This window comes from Petaurus breviceps, unplaced genomic scaffold (genome assembly GCF_028583685.1).
Source record: "Petaurus breviceps papuanus isolate PSGF00001 unplaced genomic scaffold, PetGlider_PUasm1.0 98, whole genome shotgun sequence".
In the NCBI taxonomy this organism is placed as follows: Eukaryota; Metazoa; Chordata; class Mammalia; order Diprotodontia; family Petauridae; genus Petaurus; species Petaurus breviceps.
This window is the reverse complement of record NW_027187460.1, coordinates 57,408,232-57,434,302: the sequence shown is the minus strand read 5'-3', so window position 1 is coordinate 57,434,302 and position 26,071 is coordinate 57,408,232. Positions and strand designations below refer to the sequence as shown.

Here is a 26,071-nt window from a genome sequence, read left to right as displayed (position 1 = left end):
TTTTCTAGTGAGGACATACTACATGTGGACATATAGGTACATACAAAATAGATGATTTGGAGTAAAATATATTTGTTGCCTTTAATTAACAAGTGATCATTAATTTTTTTTTGCTCATTGAACTTTTAACCAGCATTTTACTATGTAAAAGCCTTGTTTCAATTTCCAAAGTATTTATTGAGCACCTATTATATAATAAACTGTGACCTTGACTTTGACAAGAAAACAAAAATAAAACATAGTCTCTTATTCTCAGAGAACTTAAACTCATCGCGGAGACAAAATATACACATATGAAACATAAAACAATATTACATAATAAATTGAGTGCAAATAGCAAATACTGTGTGAGAATTTGAGATTAGTATATTCCATGTCAACTAGAATATGTAGAAGTCTCACTTGAACTGCACTTTCAGGACTGTATGCTTCAAACAAGGGATGAATGCATTCCAGATGAAGAAAAAAAAGTAGAACAAATATGAAAAGAAAAAATGAACAGATGAATTTGGGAACAATAAAGACATGGAGATCTCTGATACAGTGTTCAAACTGGCAAATTATAGAAGACACCTTTGTAGAGTTAAAGCGAATTCAGATTATGGTTGACTGAATTTGAGAATGATTTTGAATTTAATTCTGTAGTAATGGGAAGCCATGGAAGATTTGGTTAGAAAGAAGTTACATGATGAAAATGATCTTTTTAGGTATGTGAATATGACTCTAACATATAAAAGATAGGAAAAGGATTTGGTTGGAGACAGAGGGATCCATTAGGAAACCTAAAACTGGAGTATTTTTAAAAAGTAAGTATGCTTAGCAGTGACAAATACTGGGAAAAGTCAAGGAGAACAAAAGGAAGAAGCAACACATAGGAGGGCATAGGAAAATAGGGAAGGATGTTAGAAAAGCATATTTTTACTACAATAAGCTAGAAATAAGAGAAGGAAGGACACAGTGGAAGAAAAAGGGGAGGGTACTAGGTAAAATTGTGAAGTAGTTAGAGTTTATCTCTCCACCCAAAATTTCACTTTTCTATAGTCTTTCTAGCAATGAATGAGGGTATAATATATGATATTGATTTGGGGAAATAGTGTGGTAATTAATCTAAGTAGGCCAGATGTAGAGTTCATAAAGAGAAATAATAAGGAGTAAGGATGGAATATTTGAGTGGACCCAAGATTGTCAAGGGCTTTGAATATGAAGGCAAGAAGTATTGAATCATGAAAGCAAAAGGAAAACACTGAAGATTTTTTGAGCCTCGAATAGGACATGGTGAAACTCGTGTCTAAGGTAGGTTATTTTGATGAAGATGTGACATGTAGATAGAAAATGGAAGGACTGGAATTAGAGAGACTGTTCATGCAAGTGGTGCATCCAGGTGGTTACTATTAGAGCTATGGGATTACCCATTTGAATAAAGAGAAGAGAACAGATGCCAGAAATTTTGGTCATATAGAATTGGCAGAATATGACATCTGATCTAGATAAAGGTGACAAAATAGAGAGACTAGTCAAATATGACCCTGAGATTGTAAACCTAAATAACTGGAGATTTTAGTGCTCTCAAAAGAAACTGGGGAGTTTGAAGAAGTTAATTTAGTGGGAAACTATAGATATTATGGTTCTACAAATATTCATTGGGCTACTTTTTGCCATCTTTGACTTAACAAAGTGAACAAGTTATTTGTAAAGGCCATTTTCAAGTTATTTTGACTTGCATTATATCTGGTTGTACAGTAAGGATCTGATTGTAATGAACATGGACCTTTAAAGTTGGGAAACTGAAATGTTATTCCTTAGAGACCTATAAGATTTCCACTCATTAGGAGAAATTTGTCTATTCTCCCTCACTTCTTTTCAATAACACTCATATCTGGGTCATTGTGAACCATGAGAAAACAAAGATCTAGCACACTATTTCCTTTCTTATACCCCTCATACTGTTTCACCCTCCAGACAACCTATAAACTGGTCGTTCTCAAAGTATGATCCAGAGACCAACAAGGAGTCCCCATCACCCTGTCAGGGGGTTTGTGAGGTCAAGAGTACTTTCGTAATAATATTAAGGCATTTTAAATTTTCATACAGTAAATGCTAGTCACTATAACACATGTACAAAACCTCCTTATTAATTTTTAAGAGTGTAATGGATTCTGAGACCAAAAAGTTTGAGAACTTTTGTTATAAACCAACCATTCTTTGTGTCTTTTATAAGCATTCCTCAAGGTTAACTCTGAATATAAAGCTATTCACATAATTTTAAAAGTCAAATTTGCTTTATATTGTAACATTTCTTTTTGGAGAACCGATTAAGGTTTTTAATTTTCACCTAAAATTTGTTCATTTTGATAAGGCAATTTCTTAAGTAAGCAGTCTTTAGGTATTTTTATTGTCATGCATATGAGATATATTATTTAAGCAATAAATGATGTACCAAATTTAGGTAACTGCATTGCTTGACTGCATTTAAAAACAGTTAATGAATAAATGAGAGAGCCAAATATAAATGTCAGCCTCAAAACTATTCTTAGAAAAATAGTCATACATGCCATAAAAATTAGAGGAATCCACAGTTACTTATTTTCCTAAAAAAAATTAATAGGATATGTATTTCTCCCCAGTAATCATCATAAAAAGCAGGCTAGCGGTCCAATATTTAAATGGTATAGATGTTTTTTTTTTCCTTTCTTCTGAAAAATAGAATAGGATCCATAACAGAAAGTATTAAAGATAAATACTGTGGAATCCTGTTATAGTATGGCTGCCAGGCCTGAGTCAGGAAGACTCATCTTCTTGAGTCCAAATCTGGCCTGAGACACTTACTTGCTCGTGACCCTGGACAATCACTTAACCGAGATTCCTCATCTATAAAAATGAGCTGGAGAAGAAAATGGCAAACCACTCCAGTGTCTTTGCCAAGAAAGCTCCAAAGATGCCACAAAGTGCTGGACATGACTGAAATGAAACAACAACAAATTGTTACATACATTTATTTGTAAGCCCTTGGTCAAATTATGTCCCTGTAACATAGGAACATATAGTAAAAGCCTATAAAACACAACCTATAAGGGAGGAATTGGACCTGATAGTATTAACTTTGTGTTATGAAATTATTCATTTCACTATAATAATTAAGTCTAGGATAAAGAGGATTATTAATCTTCTAGCCACTAATGTGATGTTTTGTTTCATGCCTTTTATATCATTAGGCTTTATTGTTGGCAAATACATACAGGCACATATCAGATTATACTTGGCATATATGTACATAAAATAAATGATAATGTTACTTGATTTATATTCACTTTACATATATTTAACTAAAATATACATAGTCAAGTGAAAAATTTGCAATAAATGTTTCTCAAGAGGTATTATTTTTCTAGTATTTTTTAAAATAAATTATTTAAAATGTTGATATTTAGAAAAATTGGGAACTTACATATGTGAGATCAGCAGGAATTAATTTTAAGTTTTTTTCATTTCTTATTAGATATATGATAATATTTGAGGCAGATTATTTTTTGCTTGGTATAACCCCTCTATGAATATGCTAGTGTAGTTATGAATCACAAAATGTAACAGACTTTCCACGTGGAAGACAGAAGAAAAACATTTAGGCAAATACCAGAAAGCCAAATCCATCATAGCAACCAAGAAGTTGGTACACATAACCAATGCAGCAAATTCCCATGTCTTCCCCACATCAGGCCTTCAAAACAAAACAGGCCCCCTTGAGCAAAAATGCCCCTCTCTCATTCACACCAGCTGCTCTGCCTCCCAGCTGTTTTGGCTCTCCTGCTCCTTCCTGCTCCACCCTTCCTGTTGTACTCTTTCAGCAAGCTCCTCTCCCATGGGATCCATGTGGTTACATTACATTTAAGGGGCAGGGAAGATCTTCAAATTCCCATTACTATCACACTTGGTTAATTTATTTATGGAAAACTATTAGAAAATCTTCCTTACAACTAGCGGTAATAAAAAAAAAAGACGTAACTATAAGAATGAATTAGAAGCATATTTAGTATTGTGAATTTATGGAGAAAGTCTTAGTTTCAGAATGAAATAAGGGACTGAGTGATAGCTTTTTAGATATGGAAAATATAACAATATTAATAAGATAAGAAAAAAATAAATGGATAAAATATGGGAAAGGGTTTTCAGAAACCCGATGTGAATTAAGGAGAAACTACATTTATAAAATAAAAGGAAGTATTAATTTCAGAAACAAAAGAAATATAGGATTAAACTAGGGGCAACAAAAATTGAAAAGAGGAGAATTAGTACTTGTTGCTGTGATTTTTTTTTCTTCCAAGAAATGAAGTTTCATTTGATCAGTTAGGTTTACATGATAGTAAATAAAGAGAATAAACAGAAATTAAAATGGGATTATGAAAGATAATTCAGATAAATTAATGTCCTAATTTAAGAGGATTATTTGAATTGGACGATAATGACTTTGAGATCTTAGACTCAAATAAGTCTCAAATAAGATGATGTAAGTCATCAAATATTTTGTAACTACACAAAGGTGCATGTAGTGAATAGTGAACAGTGCTTACATGAATGTGAATAATCTTAGCTTTTAAAACCTTATAGTCATACAGAGGCAGACAAGATAGAAATTCTTTCTTCAATGCTTCCAGAATTCATTGTTTTATTAGTGTGGTTATTTGCTCTAATAATGCAGATTGTAACCCATAAGCACAATGTATGGTCTTCATGAGTTGCTCTAATGTGGTGGGAGTCAGGAAAACCATCTTTCTGTTGATAGACTTCAGCACAATTTGGACAGACATATAATTTTAGCAATGGATTGTCATTTAAATTCTTGCCAGATAAATGGGACCTCCAAGAACTTAAGATCTTCTAGTTATGTCCTTTGAGAAGCCAGAATTGCCTCTTTACTAGTGAACTGACAGTCATTAGGACTCTTTTTGAGTATTAAACATATATGAAATATCCACATGCAGGGTCATGAAATGAAGGGGAGGAAAAATAGGGGCAAGCAGGATAAGTGCTAGCTGTAGAAGGTGGAATTAAGTACAGAAGAGAAGACTTTGGAGTGATATAATAGCCATTTCCAAATAGTTGAGGTAAGAAAGTATTAAATTTTCTTTGTCCATTAGAGGAAGAACAAGGATCAATGGATGGATATTATAAGAAAGCCAAATCCAGCTTGATAAATTAGGAGGAAATAACATTTCCTAACAGTACTGTCTCAAAATGCAATAGGCTACTTCAATTCTCTCTTATGGGAGGTCTTCAGGTGTAGGTATTGGTAGGAGAATTATTGGTTGGACTAGATCATCTCTGAGCTACCTTCCATCTCAAAGATCCAATTTATTCAGTGATATTATATATGTAGCTATTCTCAGCTTCCCAACATCTTCAAATTTAATATATTCACCTAAGTAATTATTAAGAATGATAAGTATGACAAAACTGAGAACAAGTCCTTTAGTATACTGTTAGAAACTGTGCTCCAGGTTTGCATCATCCCATTAGTCAATATTCTTTGAATACTTAAATGCATCTGTATATTCTCCTTTCAGTTATTCAGACAACAACGGGCATAGGATGCCCTTTCATCCTGTACAACTCTTATTCTTCCATACATTCTCCACAATGGGCCCATTGGATTTCCTTGTAACCTACTAGATTTCTTGACGAGTATATATCAGTAAACTTAATGGACTTTGAACTGCTTCACTTATCACTCACTTTCCCACATAACCAGCTCACCTTGTTTTCTAGGTATACATCTCTATATATGTTGCTTCTCTTGTGCAATTCTTTCTTGAAAATGCATTTCAACCTACTCACATCTCTTCATTACCTTTGGGTTAATGTCAACTTTAATTTTTTGGTGATTGTGGTATTCTATCATTCACAGTAATACAGCATCACCAGGATAATATTATTAATAAAAATATGGGCCTTTCGGTTTTTTTTTTTCTTTTGGAGGGGGAAGTGCAGGGCAATTGGGGTTAAGTGACTTGCTAGTAAGTGTTAAGTGTCTGAGGCCGAATTTGAACTCAGGTCCTCCTGATTCCAGTGCCAGTGCTCTATTCACTGTGCTACCTAGCCACCCCTGGGCCTTTGATTTTAGGGAGAAGTTGGAGACTGTTAAATAAATTCCTCTTCTCACACTACATAGACACTATTTCTCCCTTCACCTCTGTCTTGCATGGAGTTGCTCTCCTTCTTGCAAAGATAAACCCCTCTACATAAACCTTTCATTTTACCCCCTCCTCTTTTCTCCAATAGATTTCCACTACCACCATCCCCACTCTCACTAATTTCCAGTCTGTCTTGATTAAAGGCTTTTCCCCTGAAGCCTACAAACATACCCATATTTCACCTATCTTCAGAAAAAAATACCTTTACCTAATACTACCATCCCCTCTAGCTATTATCCTATATCTCTCCTCTCCTTTTCAGCTAAACTTGAAAAAGCTCTGTTAGATGCCTTCACTTTGTTTCCTCTTATCCAGTTTTAAAGACTCTGCAGCATGACTTCTGCACTATCTAAAGTCACCAAGAATCTCCGATCCCACCAATGATGTCCAATAAAATTGATATCATATGTCAGTTGCCAGATTTATTGGTATTTTTCTCATTTATCATCCTTTTTAGCTGTCTGTAGCCTTTAACATTCTCTCCTAGATATCTTCTACTTTCTAGGCTTTCATGACTGCTCTTTCTCAGTCTCCTTTGCTGGATTTTCTTCCAGGTCACATCTACTAACTCACAAATAATGCACCAATGCAATATTTACAGCACCCACAATCACAATAAAGACCGTGACTGTAAGTATTGCATGATGTTTGATCATAAATTGTGCCAGACACTCCAGATAGAGGAAAAGCTGAAGGATTTATTTAGACACCAGAAAACCGAATCCCAAAACCATAAGCCGATTCCATCATCGAACCAAAGATATTCAGAAGCCATAATAATGCTGAGAGCCATAGCATCCTTTAGTCTTCCCACAAACCAATACAAGATCAATATTTACTCACAAAACTCTCTTTCTCCTTGCCTAAGCTCCTCTGTCTCCAACTCTCAGGCTTGCTCTGACCCAGCTTCCCTTGTGCTCTAGGGGGCAGAGTTTTATCTTCACAACAGGAGAGGTCTTCAAACTTCCCTCAGGTCTATTAAGGGGCAGGGAAGATCTTCAAATTCCCATTCCCATTACACTAATCCAAGGCTCCATCCTAGGTCTTTCTCTCTTTTTCCTCTGTACTATCCTGCTTGGTGGTCTCATCAATTCCCTTGGGTTTAGATATCTCTGTGCAGATGATTCTTATATCTGTATCTCTCTCTTGAGCTACAATTCCACAGTGATAGCTGCCTTTTGGATATTTTGAGTTGGTTGTTGTTTAGGAATCTCAAACTTAATATGTTCAAAATAGAACTCATCATCTTTCCGTTTTAAACAGTCCCCTCTTCCAAATTTCCTTATTACTATCTAAAGGCACTACTATTCTCTCAGTCACCCAAGCTTGCAAGCAAAGTGCAACCTTGACTCTTCACTCTCAACCCACATAACCACTCTGTTGTGAATAACATCATATAGAATTGGACCCTGTGCTAGAAATCCTTCCTGATTTTGGCAAATGCCTGGTGAGCTGATTTCTCCCTCTTTTAAGCCTCTGTTTATATTAATAATCACAGGGACTTTGCACAAAGTTAGATGTTACATTTTTCAAGGAATTTTATATGATTTTAATGTGTACATATTGAGATACCTTGTTGGAACATCCTTAAAATAGCATTTTGTTCTACTAAGTCACTGATTTTGGATAGTCAAAAAGCAAGCCTAATGGAATCTTGTATTCTGTGTACTTCTCATTCAATTGTATGACTATAATTATGTGACCCTTTGGAGAATATAATTTGTGAAAGACATACCGGATCATTTCTCATACTTTTTATCAGGGAGGCTTTTCATATGTGTGTAGATTATTCTCCTCATAATTTTACAGAGATAAGAAAGTAGTCATATGAGTCAATAACTGCTGATATTATCTTTATTATCTTTTTAATGGTATAATAGGATCCATGATTTTCTCCAAGAATTTTGAATCCCTTTTACTTTCAGATATCTTTAGAATCGATACATCAGTACCCTCAAATTAGTATTACCTCTACTTTAGATGTCTTCTGTGTTCTTGGTGTTGTTACTTTCCTCTCTTGCCTCTGTTCCTTTTCGTGGATCTCTGCTTCCTTAGCTAGCACACTGATGACTATGGTGTTAGAATCCATGTGTCACTGGTAAAAACAATAGTTTGTTAATGAAATATTATTTCTTGTCCTCCTTCTGATTTTATTATTCAAAGTTCTTGGGATGATTTGGCATAATTTGAATTCTCACCAAGCTGCCTATAAAATCTGCCCACCCCCTTGACTACTTCTCATGGTTTTGTGATGTTACCTTATAATATTCCTATCCTTCATGAGATTAAATAAACAAGTTCCTATTCTAAATCTCTGTAGGTGTTGGTTGCCATATTTCCATGATTGGAAAGGAAATCTATTATTTGTTGGCTGATACAGTTTCTAGGCCCTTTAGACTTTGTTGTAGTTACTTTCACAGTGGTTACATTTTCTTGGTAAATGGTGACAATCTGTGTTGGTGTTTGTTCCTTTATCCATTTCCCATTTTGGAATGTCAGCATCTTGCATAAATGTCAAGTTGCAGTTGCTTTCTTTACAGTGTATCTTACTCTCATTTCTATTCTTATAATGTTAATGTTTATTTTGATTCTTGATCTAACCCTTGCATAAACAGTTGATTTAGAAATGACATCTACATCATTAACTAATCGTTTGCTTTCAGATAAAATGTATTCAATTTTATTTTTGTGGTGGTTTTTCATGTTTATCATGTCTAGCAATAAAGGAAGAGAGAAAGAATGTTTGTGTGTGGTATGGGTATGGGGGGAAATTTAGGGATGAGAATGGGAATGGAATGGTTAGTGACCAGTGTAGGAAAAGATCTCAAGAAGGCAGATGCTGTAAAATATCTTTTCTTCACACACATTCTGTCAATTAGCAATTCTTTTGTGATAACATAATACTCCTTTAAAAATTCAAATTTCCCCAGGAGCATTAAACTTCAGTTTCACCTTAGCATGAATTTAATAAGCTAATTTGAGTTGGCTTCAGGGTTGAGAAAATCGACATTTTAGAATATTGGGGTTGGCCTTGATGAGTCAGAGGACGTAGGAGAGTATCTTAGAGGAAAGGTATGAAAAAATTTAACAAGAGTTTAAAAAGTCAACAAAAACAAATTACTTTATAACTTTTCCTAGGATACTGGCATCATCTTTCAGGATGCTGACATCTAAATTAAAATCTCTTATGTTAAAGAATATAAAAAATAGTCTTCCTTAGTTCAGCCCACCCCCCCCAAAAACAAAAAATCTGGGATAGTTGAATCTGGCCTCTAGTTCATAGAATCAATCTATCCATGATAAAACATTTAATTAGTGCCTACTCTATGCCAGCCAGTACAAATCCCTCCACTGTGAATTAGAAGGGGCATAGCGAGAGAGACAGAGTAGTAAGAAGTAACAAATAAAATGTAGAAACACTTTGAGGTATACAGTATTTTTCTTATAGTAACACTATCAAGTAAGTACTAAAAATATTATGCCATCTTAGAGATGAGGAAGCTGATTCATAAGGGATTAACTGACTTGCCTGTAATTACATAGTATGTTACATATTTCAGAAGTGTGATTCTAACACAAGACTCTTGACTTCCCCTTGTAAAGATGAACACACACATATTTAAATGCCCCACACCTCTGTCTTTGTTATCCTTATCTCAGCATTCACTATTAATGTTTCTATAGATATGTAGTATGTGTCTCCCTATGAATGACAAGGGCCTGTTAGGCTAAATGGCATTAATTAGTTTTTATTCAGGCAAATTTCCAAGTTTGGCAAATAGCATTCACTACTAGAATTTAGGAATGTTGAGAACAGCAATAGTAACTATATGCCAAAGTACCATTGCTACTCAAAATTCTCATGAAATAATATCATTTATTGAAAAATTTCTAATGTTTAATTTAATAATACTATTTCTCCTTGTAAATTTTTCCCTTTTAAAAATTTTTCTCAATTTATTGTATTCCATTTAATTTCTAATAGTTTGTAATTTTCCATGACAATTTATACTATATTTACTCAAAGGAATGACTTAATATAACACCTTTGACTTCTTCCCCTTTCCATTGGAAAGCTATGTTGCTTATATTCAGTATCTCAATACCTATTTTTCCTCTACAGTTTTCCTGGCTTTGTTTATTCATGCTTAGTTTTATTCTATTATGCATCTCACCCAGTGTTTTAAGCTTAATGTCATTGTCAGAGATAAGTGGCATCATTTTATCACTTTTGTCCACATCATCAATGAGAATGTTAAGTAAAATGTCATATGCCAAAACTGATTTTGTGTCATTCACTTGCTTCTTCTACCCATCTTGTAAAGAGAAACCCCTGTGGAATGCTGGTTTGGGAGGACAAAACCAAAACTGATCTTTTGAGCTAATGGCATTATATTGTCTTTAATTTTTTGTAGTTGTTAATGATGTGGAGACATAATTGATAAAAATTAGCCACATTGTGGATTTCTTCAATAATATTTCTCATGCCTCATTTTCCTAGATTGCTTGGGTCATATGGCAAAATGTGTATTAAAGATTCTCAAAAATAAAACAAATTGGTATTTTTGTCATAATAATATCATGTAAATAACTTATAAATAAGGCCTTCTAAGGTTCTGATTAAAACATGACATAGAAATTAAGGGGGGAAATAATAGGCATATCTCTTTAATTACTTAACTATATCTCCAAGCATTAGCTTCACTTGGCTCCTGTTGTTTTGATTGTCATTTCTAAAAACCATTATTTCTATATTTGCATTTTTGGCATACATCTTTGTTATCTTTTTATTATCCTGTTCAAAATAGTATTTGGGAGAACTTTAGAATTCTCTAGGTAAAAAGTTCCCCATGTACAAACCACATTATCTGCAATATCTAGGAAAGGCTATTTCAAATATTTAATAGTTTGCAATGATGTATTTTATATTGTCAAACTATAAAAAGTAAAAGTTGATGTTCTATTTTAAAATACAAATAAAATTGGTAATAAGAGTTAAACTTATTTTTACTAAATATAGTAACAAGTGTTGGTACACATGTACTATTTTTGGTACGTGGAATCCTATCTCTTCATGATTGTATTGCCATGTATGATTATGTGGCACCTAATTATAAAAAATAGTTACTTTAATTTCATAATAGGTGGCAACTTCAGATTCAATTCAGGTCTCAGTTTGTGTGTCTCAGAGTCATTCAAATAGTTCTAAAAGATATCATGATATAGATTTAATTATTTAAACATAATCAAAATTATGAGTTTCTTTCCTAGAGCATTAACTGTATTTTTGTTAAGTTGAATATAGTTCAGATTTATCTTATTATAATTACAATAGAATTATTTATGTTCAATATATTTAAATTTCTACTTGCATAAAATATTCAATTACTTTATAAATTCATAGTATATACTCCTTCCATACTGTCTTTGTTTCTTATAATGATTTTGTTAAATATAATGTGCTATAGACCTGTTGATGAGTAAATTGTGCCTTGTATAAATAGAGTACTGTTGATAATGACATCAGACTGCTTTCCAAGCTATAGATAATAAACATTACACATACAGAGAAACATTTGAATATTTTACCTCATTGATTTCAGAATGGTAAAGAGGATGGGATGGTTAGGTGGTGCAACAGATAGAGCACTGGGCCTAAATTCAGGAAGATCTGAGTTCAAATGTGCCTTCAGACACTTAACTAGCTGTGTGACCCTGGGCAAGTCACTTAACCCCATCCTCATCTGTAAAATGGGAATTTTACAGATGAGACAATTTCCATGGGGTCACATATAGTGTGACAAAACTGAACAACAATAAAGAGGGTATTTTAAAGGAAATTCAGGAATTTACTGCTAAATATGTCAAACCTGATTTAGTGGAAAGAGCATTTAATTTTAAATTAGAGGACCTATTTTTGAATCTCAGCAGTCTTACCTGGCACTTGTATGATCTTGGGCAAATAATGTTTAGTGTGTATTTTAATGGATAAACTAGATGTTACCTTGTAGGTTTCATTCAGAGAATTTCATGAACAGGAGGAATTTCAGTGACCATCTAGTATAACCTATAACCAGAACAGAATTCTCTCTACAACATATATAATAGGTAGTCAACCAGCCTTGTAGGGGGATCTCTAATACGGTATAACTAACCATCTCTTTGGTTCTAACCAATTCACTTTTGGATAAATCTAATGTTATGTCAAACCTAATTTTTCCTTTTTCCAACATCCATCCATTGATCTTTGTTCTACCTGCTAAGGCCAAATAGAATAAGGTGAATGCCTCTTCAAATAAATCAATAAATGTTTATCAAATACTTACTATGTACCTGACATTGTTTTAGACATTGGGGGCAGAGCGGAGGAGACAAGAGCAAAATAGGATCTTACTCTATCACAGTAAACAACGTGTAGTCAAATAAGTACATACAAAATATCAACAAAGCAATGTGATGTAAGGGAAAGAGTGCTAGTTATGGAGTTATGCAACCTAAGATTAAATTTCAATTCTACCACTATTCTTTGGAAACTTGGCCAAGTAATTTTACCCTCTGAGCCTTGTTTTCCTTATTTATAAAATGAAGAGTTTGGATTAGATATACTCTAAGTCTTCTCACATATCTAAAGTCATGGTTCATGATTCATTTTTCTATGATGCAAGCTAATTTGAGAGAAGTGAAACAGTATCTAATGAGAATATTAGGAAAACCTTTTTGTAGAAAGTGGAATATGAGCTAAATGTTGAAGTAAATTAGGTGCTCAAAGAGGCAGAAGTGAAAAGGGAAAGCATTCAAGGCTTGAGCCACAGCCTGTCACAATAAAGTCATGTAATCCTTCAAATGTTTGAATACTGTAATTATGGCCCTTCACTATCCTGTTTGCCCTTTTAAAGATTCTCTACACCTTATGAATGACTTTCATAAACTGTGCCACCCAGAGCAGTATTCTCCAAATACAGTCTGACTAGGGCAGAACACAAAGGGATTACATTTATTTATTCCTGGAAGCTATGCCTTTCTTAAGAAAGTCCCAGATTCTGTTAGCTTTCTTGAATGTCATACCATACTATTGATTCATTGATCTTGGAGTCTGTCAAAAATAGCTCTTTTCTCACACAGCCCCAACTAATAGTAATGATTTTTGGAATTTATGTATGACTTTTTAATTATCCTAATTAAATTTCATCTTTCTTATTAGATTCTACTTAAAGTTTTAACTTGTCAGTCTTTTATGAATCCTTGTTTTATCATTTTACATGTTTGCCATTCCTCTAAGCTTTATCTTATCTGCAAATGTTATAAGAATGCCATTTATGTCTTTATTCATATAAAACATTAAAATGTCAATAGCAGGCCAGACATAGCTCCCCAGAACACTCCAAAGGGGTTATTCTTCCAAGTTGACATTGAACTATTAATTACTCTACTTTGGGTTCAGTAATTCATCTCTTCCTAAATTCACATCTTTCCATTTTTTTCAGAAAAATAATATGAGAGATTTTATTAATTACTTGGTTAAAATGGAGGTAAACCATAGTAGGAACATTCTGATCTACCAGTTTAGTTGCAATTTGGGAAAATGAAGTAAAGTTAGTTTGGTATGACCTGTTCTGTGATGAAACCATTAGGACTTTGTGTGATCACTTCTTCTGTTTCTAGTCCCTTTAATAATTCCAGAATTTAACCAGGGATCAATATTAAACTTACTGGCATAAAGTTTGTAGACTCCATTCTCTTTCAGTGTTTGAAAATAGGAACATTTTCTTTTTTCCTATTCTGTGGTCTTTATCTTGCCAGTTTTGCTCAGTAATTATATCCACTAAGTTTTTTTTTTCACTAGCAAAATATAGTTCAATAGAGCAGGTAGGCACTTTTACTATCTATTTAATTGCCTTGTGCTCCCTTCCTTTCAGGTCAAAGATTATTGACCTTGTCAGAGAAACAATAACAGAATAAGAATTGAACTGCTCTGCCTACTTTCTGTTGTGAATGACCTTCATTCCCTCAAGCCTGAGGTCTGTCTCTGATTTTCCTCTTTTCCCTTAAGACAGAAGACAACCTTTATTGTCTTTGGCCTATTTTGACAATCCTCTCACTCTGCTTGTAGTAACTTTTATCAAGATTAGCATATGCTTTTTCAGTAATATTTTTACCTACTGTTGTTTAATTCTTCAATCCATGACTTTAACATCTGAATTGGTTGGTGAGTTCCCAGTGTGAACTCATACCAGTCTCTTCAGACAATTACTCTTTTTCATCTCCATCATAATTATTACTTTTTGTGTTTTTATACTTTAATTCTTAATAGCTTTTCATTCCTCTTAGATTGATTTCCTTTGTGGAACTTAATCCATGGAATCCTGCGTATCCTTACTCTGAATGCTTGACATCTGTAGTCCTAAAATCATATCAGACAACAGCATATGCAATTATAACAAGCTTTCTTTTCCTAAGTTATAAATTCTCAGGAGTATTTGTTTCCCTCTAAATTTCTCATTAGTTCCTTACTATTGATAAAAATCAGATTCATAATTCCACCCCCTCTACCATTTGAAAAATAAAATTTTCCCTAAGCAAGTCTAGAAGCTATTGGTTCTTTTGCTTTAGAGAGATCTAGACTTCGGCAAAGACAACAAGGCTTTAGGTTCAAGCTAAACCCAGTTCCCCTAAGAAGCACTCTAGCAAAACTGAAAAAGAGTACCACATAGAGCAAAGATTTAGTAAAATCAAATAAAAATCCTTGTAAGTACTTGTATCTTATCCAGAACTTCACAAGAAGATAACTAGTTGAGGGCCCTTGGGTCAAGTTCATATATATTAGGCATTTACTATGTGAGAGGTCTTTTTCATCTAGGTTTCCTGTAATATAATCCAATGATAAAAACCCTCTTGTTTCTACCTTCCTTACTCTGAAGTTAGCTCGAATTTGGAGTTGAGTACCTATATTCAAATCCCATCTTTGACACTTAGTCTAACTATGTGATCAAGTCAACTTGATATTCTCTAAGTTCCATTTAAGTTCTAGGTCTATGATCCTATGATCTTCACATAAATGTTTTCCACAACATTTGTACAATCTTGGTACTTTATATTTTCTTAGATTACTATATTTTCTTAATAATGATATTACTCAGCCTATTTTTACTCATCCTGTTTCTTTTGATAACATGTATCACCACATTCCCTTAGTGAATCTCATCATATTACCTGCGAGATAAAGTTTGCCTTCTCTCATTAGGGCCTTTAGTCTCCTTGCTTGTTATCTGAATTTTGTGAATTTGTGTATAAATATTTGAAATCTTGGGTTTTACTAGTAACTCCTTTCTTGAATTTTTTTTTCCAGTGAACTTCTGTGTCTCAGGTGCTATTCTATGTAATATCTAGTTTCTTGAATATATGTAAGCAGTTTTCTCTCTCTTCCTTTCACTTCAAAGACTTTTTGATGTGTTTTGCAAGACTCTAGGGAAATACACTCTTACTAGCCTTTGTTAGGCATGACCCATAACAAATCAGGAATCTATCATTTGTATATATTATATTGATTCATAGTTCAGAAAGCCACATCCCATAATCAGACCAATTCCATTATCCTATAGTATCAAAGGTCTTCAAATGATGTCTTTTTTTTAATCAAAATTACATGAAAGGTCATATATTACAGGTTCTTACCTTTAGGCTGAGGCTCACATAGAGGAGGCAGGGAACTCTGCAAATCTGAGGCATCCAGTGCCAAAACAATCCAGACCTTACTAATAAAAAGCATCATTTTGAAAGTACCTATTATGTGCCAGAGACACTGTGCTCAGTTCTAAGAATATAAAGAAAAGCAAAAAATAGGCACTGTTTTCATGATAAAGAGGGAAACAATATGCAAACAACCATGTGCTAGCAAGGTTTACACAAAAAGAATTGGAGATAATCACCTAGGAAAGGCACTGTCATTAAGGGGTATCAGAAAAAGTGTCTTGCAGAAGGTAAGACTTTAGATGAGACTTAACTGAAACCAAGGAAGGTAGAAGGCAGAAGTGAGAAGAGAGAAAATTTCAGACATTAGGGACAGCCAGTGGAAATTCTTACTCAAGTGTGAGAAACAAGGAGACTGGTAAAGAAGAATCATTGAGTCCTTGGAGAGGAGTAGAATGTAAGAAAATCAGAAAGGTTGGGGAGGTCTAGCTTTTGAAGGACATTAAAAATTGAAAAAGGATTTTATATTTGATCCTGGAAGTAATAAAGAGCCACAATGGTTTATTCAGTAGGAGTTGATATTGTTAGATTTGTGTTTTAGGAAGATCATTTTGACAGCAGAGTGAAGTGTGGTTTGAAATGGCAGAAAACTTGAGGCAGGGAGACCAACCAACAAATTATTGTAACGTGTGTGTGTATGTGTGTGTGTTAGTGAGGGAGTGGATCAGTTTAGTGGCAGTATCCAAAGAGAGAAGGGTGCATACTAGAGATGTTGCAAAGGTCTTGACAAATAATTGAATATGGAGCAATGGGTTTGGGAGAAAATGAAGAGTTGAACATAACACAGGGGTTGCAAGCCTAGGTGATTGGGGGCATAGTTTTACCCTAGACAGTAATAAGAAAGGAAGGAAGTAGTGGTTTGGGGAAAAGATAATGGGTTTTAGACTTAAGTTTTAGCTATCTACAGGACATCTAGTTTGAAATGTCTAGTACACAGTTTGACATGCAAGACTAGAAGTCAATTCAGATTGGGGCTGGACAAATAGAACTGAAAGATCTGTATAGATATGATTGTTGAAACCTTGGGAGTTTATGAGATCACCAAGTGAAATAGTATAGAAGAGAGAGAGAACAGAGACACGAAGGTCACTCATGCTTGCAAGAATTTAGCAACTTTCATTGCAAAGGAAATTTTCTTTTTTCTAAAATAAGTCTGTATTCTAAAATTTTAGACTACTTTATAATTCTTTTTTTCCCGAAGATGATGGAAAATGATAAATTGTTACATCATTCATACATATGAAAGTAATGTATCAAGGTGAACTTTTTAAAAGTTTCTTAATTCTTCTTGGTTGCTTGAATACAATTTAATGAATTAATGCTATACTAAATTGGTTCTTATATAGCATACTAGAATGGGCACCTTACAGCCAAGAAACAGTAGGCCAATTAATTTAATCTAGCTTATGTTTGTACAACAGAATTTATATATGATTATTGTAATTTTTAATAGAAACTCTAACAGTAACTTGTTTAAAATATTATAATTTCTTATTTGTAATTCCTAAATTATAGGAAGACAGTTTTTTTTTTCTCAGAGGGACATTGCATTTTAAACGGTGACTAATAGTACTTTTTATTGAAATAAGATTTAGGTGGATTGGAGATACAGGTTTTGTCTTTGACAAAGTAAAAACGTAAAAATACCATATGCACCTTTATTAACATTTAAAAAAAAGACTGTCACCTAAAGGCCCTAGTGATGGGTAATCCTTTGCTGTCATATTTTTTTTGGAAAGAAACACCATAATGATAATTTTGCAGAATGAGATAAAAAGTCTATTAAATTAAGAACTTTCCTTGGGAAGGAGTTGTCACTCCAAATTGTTGTTGATTTTACTATGGGTATTTTACATATTAAAATGTTTTTATTGGAAATTTTACTTTTCACAAAGTTGATGTTTACCTAAGCTATCAATTTTTGAGCTTACTCGGCCACCACTGATGTTATTAGGAAATATAAATGGCATTAAAATGATTATTTAGCAGTTTGCCTGTGAAGGAGAGTTTCAGACACATTTTAATAAGGACTCTGGAGGACTTTACTCTAGAAGGTTTGATTGAAGGATAATTAAAAATTACTGGAATGTTACAAAACTCTGTTATCCAGTCTTCAACTATGAATTTCAAGTGCAGAGAACAGCATAGAATGTAGCCCAATGTTGTTTTTTTCCTGTGATTGCCATAGGTCTCCACTATAACCCACCTAAGAAAATGCCATTAGTGATTTCAACTAGTATGGTATGCACAACTCTTTTAACACTTTTTATGCCAAGCAAAAATATTTTTTGATATATTTGTAATGAAATTTGCATGTAAAGTAGTGTGGGTATGCTTTGTATGCTTATTATGGTGAACTGAATCTCCGCAAAGCATTTAAGTCATTTTCTAAGTTATTATTAAGGAAGAAATATAATGTGCTTTTCTAAGAAACAGAAAATAATAATTCCAGTATTTTAATGGTAATTATATAATACCTTATAACAGTAATATAAAATTAAGATACAGCATTTAGGAAATTTTCTGTGAAATCTATACATCAGTTTTAATATTATTATTTAAAATTTTCAGTTAGTTTGCAATTAAAGCTGATTGAATAAGAAGGCAGCTAGCTAATACATGAAGTATTTATTAAACACCTGTTCTGTGCTAGGAAGACAAAAATGTAATAGTCTCTGCCCTTAAAGAGTTTGCATTCTTTTGAGGAAAACAACATATACCTATATAAGTAAATACAAAATGCATACAAAGTATTGGGGGAAGGGAGGCTATAATTACTAGGTGGTAACAGGGAAAAGACTCATTTAGCAATCTTAAAAATTTATTCAGGGGCGGCTAGGTGGCAGTGAGTAAAGCACTGGCCCTGGAGTCGGGAGGACCTGAGTTCGGTTCCAGCCTGAGACACTGAACACCCACAAAAAAAATACTAGCCATGTAACCTTGGGCAAGTTACTTAACCCCAAATTGCCCTCCAAAAAAGGCAAAAAAAAAAAACTTATTCAACTCATTGAATTGAACTTTAAAAGAAAAATAGGGATTCTGAGAAAGAGAGGTGAAGAGGGGAGAGAATTACAAGTGTCAGTGACAACCTTTGCAAGGCAAAGACAGGAATTTGATTTTATGTTTAAGGAACAGTAAGAAGGCCAGTTTATTTGGACAGTAGAGTGAAGTATAATAAAACTTAAAAGGTAGATTGGAGAAAGGTTGAAAATGGTTTTAAACGTTAAACAGAGATATTCATAAAACAGTAGTTCATAAGTCATAAATATTTGACCTCAGAATGCAAAGAAAGAAATATCTTCTGAGATTCAGCTTCACTCTCTTTGCTTCAAATTTTCAATTGATACAGGGCCACTAAATACCAATGATAAATCCATTTATCCACAGACAAACCTAGTTCTTGATAATTAAGTTGACTACTTTAGAATGGCATTTCAATTTTAATCATAAAAATAACTTTTCAGCAAATATAAAGTAAAGCTAATTTGTTTCTTTAATATTTTAAAAACATTATTAAGACCTATGTTTTATTTAATGTTTAGAGTTATGGAAAAACTAAAAGCACTTCTGACAATGTGGAAAGTCATAGTTTTAGGTCTGTGTAGTTCTATAAATCCATTTATTGATGGATTGCACTCTATTATTTCTGCAAAAATAAATACCCTTCTGTTTCCCATAAGCACAGAAGAGTCTATACTAAATCATTCACCCTAAATAGAGAGTAAATCAATCATTAAGCACTTATTAAACTTCTATTGTGGTATTAATGTAGAGACTGAGGATAGAAAGACAAAACAAAACAAGCTTCTCAAAGAGTTTTCATTTTATAAATTATCAATGTAAAAAGGTTGATTTAGACAGATATATAAATCATTATTTCTTTCGACCCTTGCTCATTCCTAATACTGAATTTTCATATGTCATATTACTGAAAATAATCACTTTGGATAGAAAAGAACTTCAAATTTATATCATACATTTTAAAATGCTTTCTTTTTGAACTTTAAAACACCTTGTCAACCTGACTCCATTCAATAAAAATAATATAACAACATAGGAATAAATGCAATTTATCATTATAACGACAAAAAATGATCATGTAATAATGAAAATCTAAGGAAAACAATTTTTGCTAGTTCTTGTCACAGCTTATTCCAACAAATAATGAAGTTATATTATCTGAAATTATATCTAATTTTTATTGCTTATTTTTCTATTACTTTTGAAAATCACCTTGTTTTTTGTAATAAATTCAATATCCTTTCATGCTAAAATAATAACAATGTATTTAAAATAGAAAATAATTACATTTTATTTCATTCATTGAACTCATCATTGTTTTCTGATCTTGCTATCCAGTCATAAAGAAATTTAACAAGAATTTAAAATGGGCTCTTGATGTTTATTTTTCCTGTAATTAGAGGAAAAACTATATATATATATACATATATATATATATATCTTAGTTTAAACAACTGTTTTTGTTCTGACCAATGTTAAACAATTTTGAAACATTTACTTCTACAATTGAATACCCAGTCAGTTTCCAAAGTATCCCCCAGTTGAGTAAGAAAATGCATGTTTACACAATTGATAGTTATAGTAAATTATGTTATTTTAAAATAATACACAATGTTATTGTATATTACTTTGCATTGCGAGTTGCATTTATTTATGCTTCACTATATTTTGGAAGCAAAGTATGATTAATCGAAACTGACCTTGTAAAAGTGGAAAAAAACCTATTTTGTTGGAAAAAAAATCCTTTCTAATCTTTTCCAAATAATGAACTTCTGGCACTACTGCATGATCAGTACTCAACTTTTATTGCCTTTTTATTTTACATGGCCATAAATTACACATTTTAATCTGCAGCATCTGATTTTTTACTTTTTATTGTATGAAAGGAAATAAGTGTTATTATAAAAAATGTATCCATTTGTATTTTAGAAAAAATTATAAAGAATCTAATTTTTGATTTATAGTTTGTAAAGTCCTATTTAAATCTGCCCACCATTCAAGATCAAAAACAAAAGTACGTATAATTTCATATATCTAGATTCATAAGACTTTAGTCTGCATGCCATTTCCTTTTATCATTATTTAGTCCTTATTTTAAAATAAGGATGTTAATGCCTTCATTAAATAACATAATCTAACCTTATTCTGTTATTTACCAAATCAAAATTGTAGCTAATGAGAGCAATGTATGCTCCTCATTTATATATTCTTTAATTCAAAATTATTTCAGCACAAACATAGCAAAACACATGGTTTGTCAAATCAATACTGGATTTATTCCTTTACAACCACCACCACCAAATTTTGTGTTTGAGAAGTTTGTTTTAAATGTACTATATTGCTTTTTAAAAATAAATAGAGCACATATGAGAGATAGTTATATAAGTACAAACAAGCAAAAGTTATAATTAGAAAATCAGTAGGTTATTATAATGTATATGTAAGTTATGCCAACATGTCTGGAAGTTTAAATATGAACATGTCAGATTTTTCAGAAGTTCATACTTATTCAATGTCATTGGATTAATATTTAAGATTTCTACTCATTATTACTCTAGTATTAAAATTTTGTATCTTCATTATAATTTTATTTCATCTGTTCTTCACACTTTTTTGTTGATTTTTATGTTTTTCCCATTTTTATTTAGTAAGATGTTTATTTAGTAAGAAGAATCAGAGAACTGGGATTGAGGCAGAGTAATTTACCAAAATAATTTTGGTCATTTTGCTTCCCTAAAGTATATCATAAGATGAATTTCTTTAAAGTAATTTTATGTGTTCCTTGTGGCTTTTGATGTCATAAAAATATTTAGATTAAATTCCAACATTTGATTTAATCAATGTCTTGTCCCTCTGTCTAGATAATAGAAATATCTAGACAGTTTTCATTTTATTTATCCATTTATACATTTGTTTAAGCATGACCTAACTTCATGAATACTTATAGGGTGACACCAAATTTGTGGTTAGTTTAAAATTATTATTATTAAGTAAAAAATAGTAAAGTTTTTAAAGAACAATCTTTCAGGTTTTCACAATTAGTAAATATATTGCTGCGAGCCATTTTCTCTTTATCAATAAAATGGGGGAAAACGTTTAAAACGTTTATGATTAAGTTAATGGCTATATTCTCAATGTAAAAATATGTCTTAAAAAGTATTAGTTTGTTCAACTCCTGTCTTACAGTTAAGTCTTAAAGACTGTTATTTTAATTTCAGATTATTATCATTCTGATGAAATAAATAGTTGTTTAATGAAACATAGGTTCCACTCAATGAAAAGTTATATCTGCATGATGTGAACACTTGTATAGAATAAGGAATTCTCCTGATTTGGATAGCATAAAGACCATAACAAATTGCTTAGGAAAGTTCAGTGTCTTGTCCAATCAATTCCAGTCAACTAATTCCGATTAAAATTTTACTTAGGCCTATGATTTATAGCTCATTAAAAGAATAAACCTGATTGAACCATCCAAGATATCTATCACATATGTGATTGAAGGCCTTCAGCTTCAGATCCTCCTGAGACCACAGCTACAAATTCTTGTTCTTGAATATAGCTTAGAGCCATTTTAGTCTTTCTTTTATTTTCTGTGAGCATGTATTTGGGGCTTAAGGATTTTCTCCTTAAGATTCCCAGATTGGGACATTTCAATTATGATCACAAGAAGGATAACTGAATCAACTGTCCTGCCTTGACAATCAACATGTTCTGTTCACTGAAGTCTTCCTGATGAATCACTTCACTGCCAAACCTGTGTCCCTACTGCCAGGAATTGTGTGGTATGAAGCTGCTCTGGCACCTCAAGAGCACTGTGTGTGTGTTTGTGTGTGCTTTCAAAAAACACACCTATTTCACTTTTTCAAGAACACTGCAGAAATCATTAGGCTTATATACTTATGATATCTGCAGTGAGCACATAAATAGGGCTAGTTAGGCAATGTTGCTTTATTACAATTAATCTGGTCATTCTGTACTACAAAGGTGAATTAATTTGCAGTTGCTATTTAAATTTACTATTGATTTCCCGTTGATGGCAAAATATAAATATTGCCATTTTCTAGTTTTGCATTTTTTTCTAAATTGTTGGCAGCCAACTGTAGTACTTTTTGTTAAAGTGAAATTTCTTATATTACAGTAAACATTGCATAATTATTGAAGTATTTTGTTGATTTTTAAAAATTGAATAAACTTTCAAATTACAGATGTTTCATTCTAATACACAAATACCCAAATTATACACATCTAGTTAAGGAAAAAATAATTATTTTATGTTATTCTTGCAAAATTTCAGAAAATATTAAAAATTGGATCAACAAAATACTGGAATTCTTATATGAAGGAAATAAGCAGTAGTTGAGATTGTTTTAGGTGTTTTACTATTTTATGAAAATATATGAAACAATTTAAATAGTTCCTGAAACCCAAAACATAGTCACATTTTTAAAGTTCATTTTCTCTAATTATATTATTCAAAATTCTAAGATGGTATCAAAGAAACAAATCTCATAGAGTTTAAAACTTGGAATTGTTAATGGAGTAGGTATGAAGAAAGATTTTTCACAAGTCAAATAAAAATGCAAATTTTTGGAATACATATGATAGGATTAATACATATATACACATACATTTCCAGCACAATTTAAATCAACTCTAAGGTATCAGTGAAGCAAATTTGGATATTGTTGAAATTATATTTAATTTTTATTTGGAAAAATAGACCTAGATCTATGCAGATTTAGACATTGATTCTTTGAAAACATTTTAGAGCATAAATTGTTTTGAGATAAATATTCATCATTTTTAAATTGATAAATTTCTTTGGTTATACTAATGAGTTTGGCAAATTTCTATACCTTTAATTTATAATAATGTAAAACTTAACTATATTGAGATTTCCTAATAACTATCTTAGAGGTTTTACATTTAGTAAGTACTTAATAAATAGTTGTCAAATGTTGAGTATTCATTTATGAATTATAGAATCTTAATTTTGAATAACAACTTGTTATTTAGTCCATTCATTTATAAGGATCAAAGCACTAATAAACTTTCCCTCCAATTAGAGTTAAAGTTGTTCCTTTCCAAGAATCTGTAAAAATTGTGGGCAATAGGTATAGGCACCAAATTATTTGAACCAAAAGTCAGGCTTAGATTTTTGTAGAAAATCTGATCTCATAGGTACTGTTCCACAGCTGTGGACTCTGTACCTCTTCCCCTAAATCTTAAAATTAAGATGTTGAGGAATATCTTAATGGCATAGTTGTCATTGTATTAATGGAATAAAAGATTCATTCATTTCTCCATCCATCAATTTTTATTTATAGAACCAATTATGTTCATTTTACAGTTGAGGAATTGAGGCAAACAGGATTAAGCGACTTGCCCAGGATTTCACAGCTAGTAACCAATATTGTTATTTAATAGTACTAGATAATAATATTTAATAGGACTAGAATCAGGCTTGTATTTTGGTGTACACATCTCTTTCCCTGAATTGAGAGGTACTATGGTGTAGTGAATAGAGGTTCAGCCTTGGAATTAGGATGATTGGTTCCATGTCTTATCTCTGCCAAAACATGATCTTTGAGACTCAGGAGCAAGTGACAACCCTTCAGTGCTCCAGATACCTATGACCAAAGGATACAAGTAGGTGCCAATCTATCTTATTTAAAGAGGGTTTCTATTCTAGGAGTTTTTATACATTAAAAAATTATTATTTGGATCAAAATAGTTTCCCTGAATACACTTCAACTTTTGCTTTAAAAAAATGTGACTAGTCCTTCCCCTTTCATAACTGCCAGAAATATTTTTTTAAATGAATGATGCAATAATTCAGATTCCCCCTAACTTCCTATTCTGATTCCTTGAAGTATGTATGTACTTTGGAAAGTTATTTTCAGTTTCTTCAGTCTTCTGGATTGCTAGTTTGTTATTGTTGTTCAGTCAATTCAGTCATCTTTGACTGTGACACCATTTGGAGTTTCCTTGGCAAAGATGCTGGAATGGTTTGCTATTTCCTTTTCCAGCCCATTTTACAGATGAGGAATTGAGGCAAACAGGATTAAGTGACTTGCCCAGGGTCACTCAGCTAATAAGTTGTCTGAAGTGAGATTTGAACTAGTGCCTAGGCCTGGCACTCTATCCACTGCACCACCTAGCTGGTCCCACAATTGCTAGCACCCTAAAATAATTAAATAATTAAATGCAGCCTCAAAAGTGGCTTACTTCAAGTAATAATCTTGGTATATCATGTGTAAAGGGTTTAAACTCATTTTAGTGAAATGCTGCTATATATAAAGTATTGACATTACTGTATCATAAAAGTATAAAATTTCATTTTATAAATTTCAATTTGATATTAAGATACTTTGTATTTTATACTAGATTAGGTTTGTTTCTACAGAATCACAGATTTAAAGCTAGAAAGAACCTTAAAGTTTATTAAATCTAAACCCCTCATTTTAAAGTTGAAGAAATTGAGGTTCAGTAAAGTTAAGTAATTTGTCCAGGGTCACTCACCTAGTAAGCATCTGAGGTAGTATTTGAGCCTAATCTTCCTTGTTCCAAATCCAGTACTCTCTTTACTACATAAAGCATTACATTTTGTGACACAGCTTCCCCATATCTTATCTATTCCCTCTTTTTTTCTACCAAGACTTCAATTGAGACAGATTCTTGAATATAACATTTCTATAATATGCACTTATGATGCCATGCATGGAAATTTAAAAATAACATTTTATTACACAAGACTGCTGGAAAGATTTAATCTTTTAACTGAAACTGTTAAGACATTTTCCATTTTTTGTAATTTTCAATGTAAAAAAAATTACCAATTGTATTACATGTGTTTGGAGTTGATTTAAATTTGCTAGGATTTCTAATTGTTTTAATATAAACATTTTAAACAATTCTTCAAGATTTTCTTAATCCTTGTATGAGTTTCTCCCTCTTTTGAAATTAAAAAAATTATCTAACTTGCTATTTACTGTTACTCTCTACTTTGTAATAAAACTAGTCAGAGAGTAAAAGTCTAAAATACATTTGTAGACATCTTTGTAAATGGAGACTACAGCTTTTTTTGTTATATAGGTATATGTTCTTTCTTTTCC

General features: G+C 32.3%; 1 protein-coding gene across 2 annotated transcripts in view; it reads left to right on the top strand.

Moving 5' to 3' along the window:
- The window catches only part of RIMS2 (regulating synaptic membrane exocytosis 2), a 574,369-nt gene that overhangs the window by 308,648 nt on the left and 239,650 nt on the right, over positions 1-26,071 (top strand). The gene's annotated exons all lie outside the window — the stretch shown is intronic.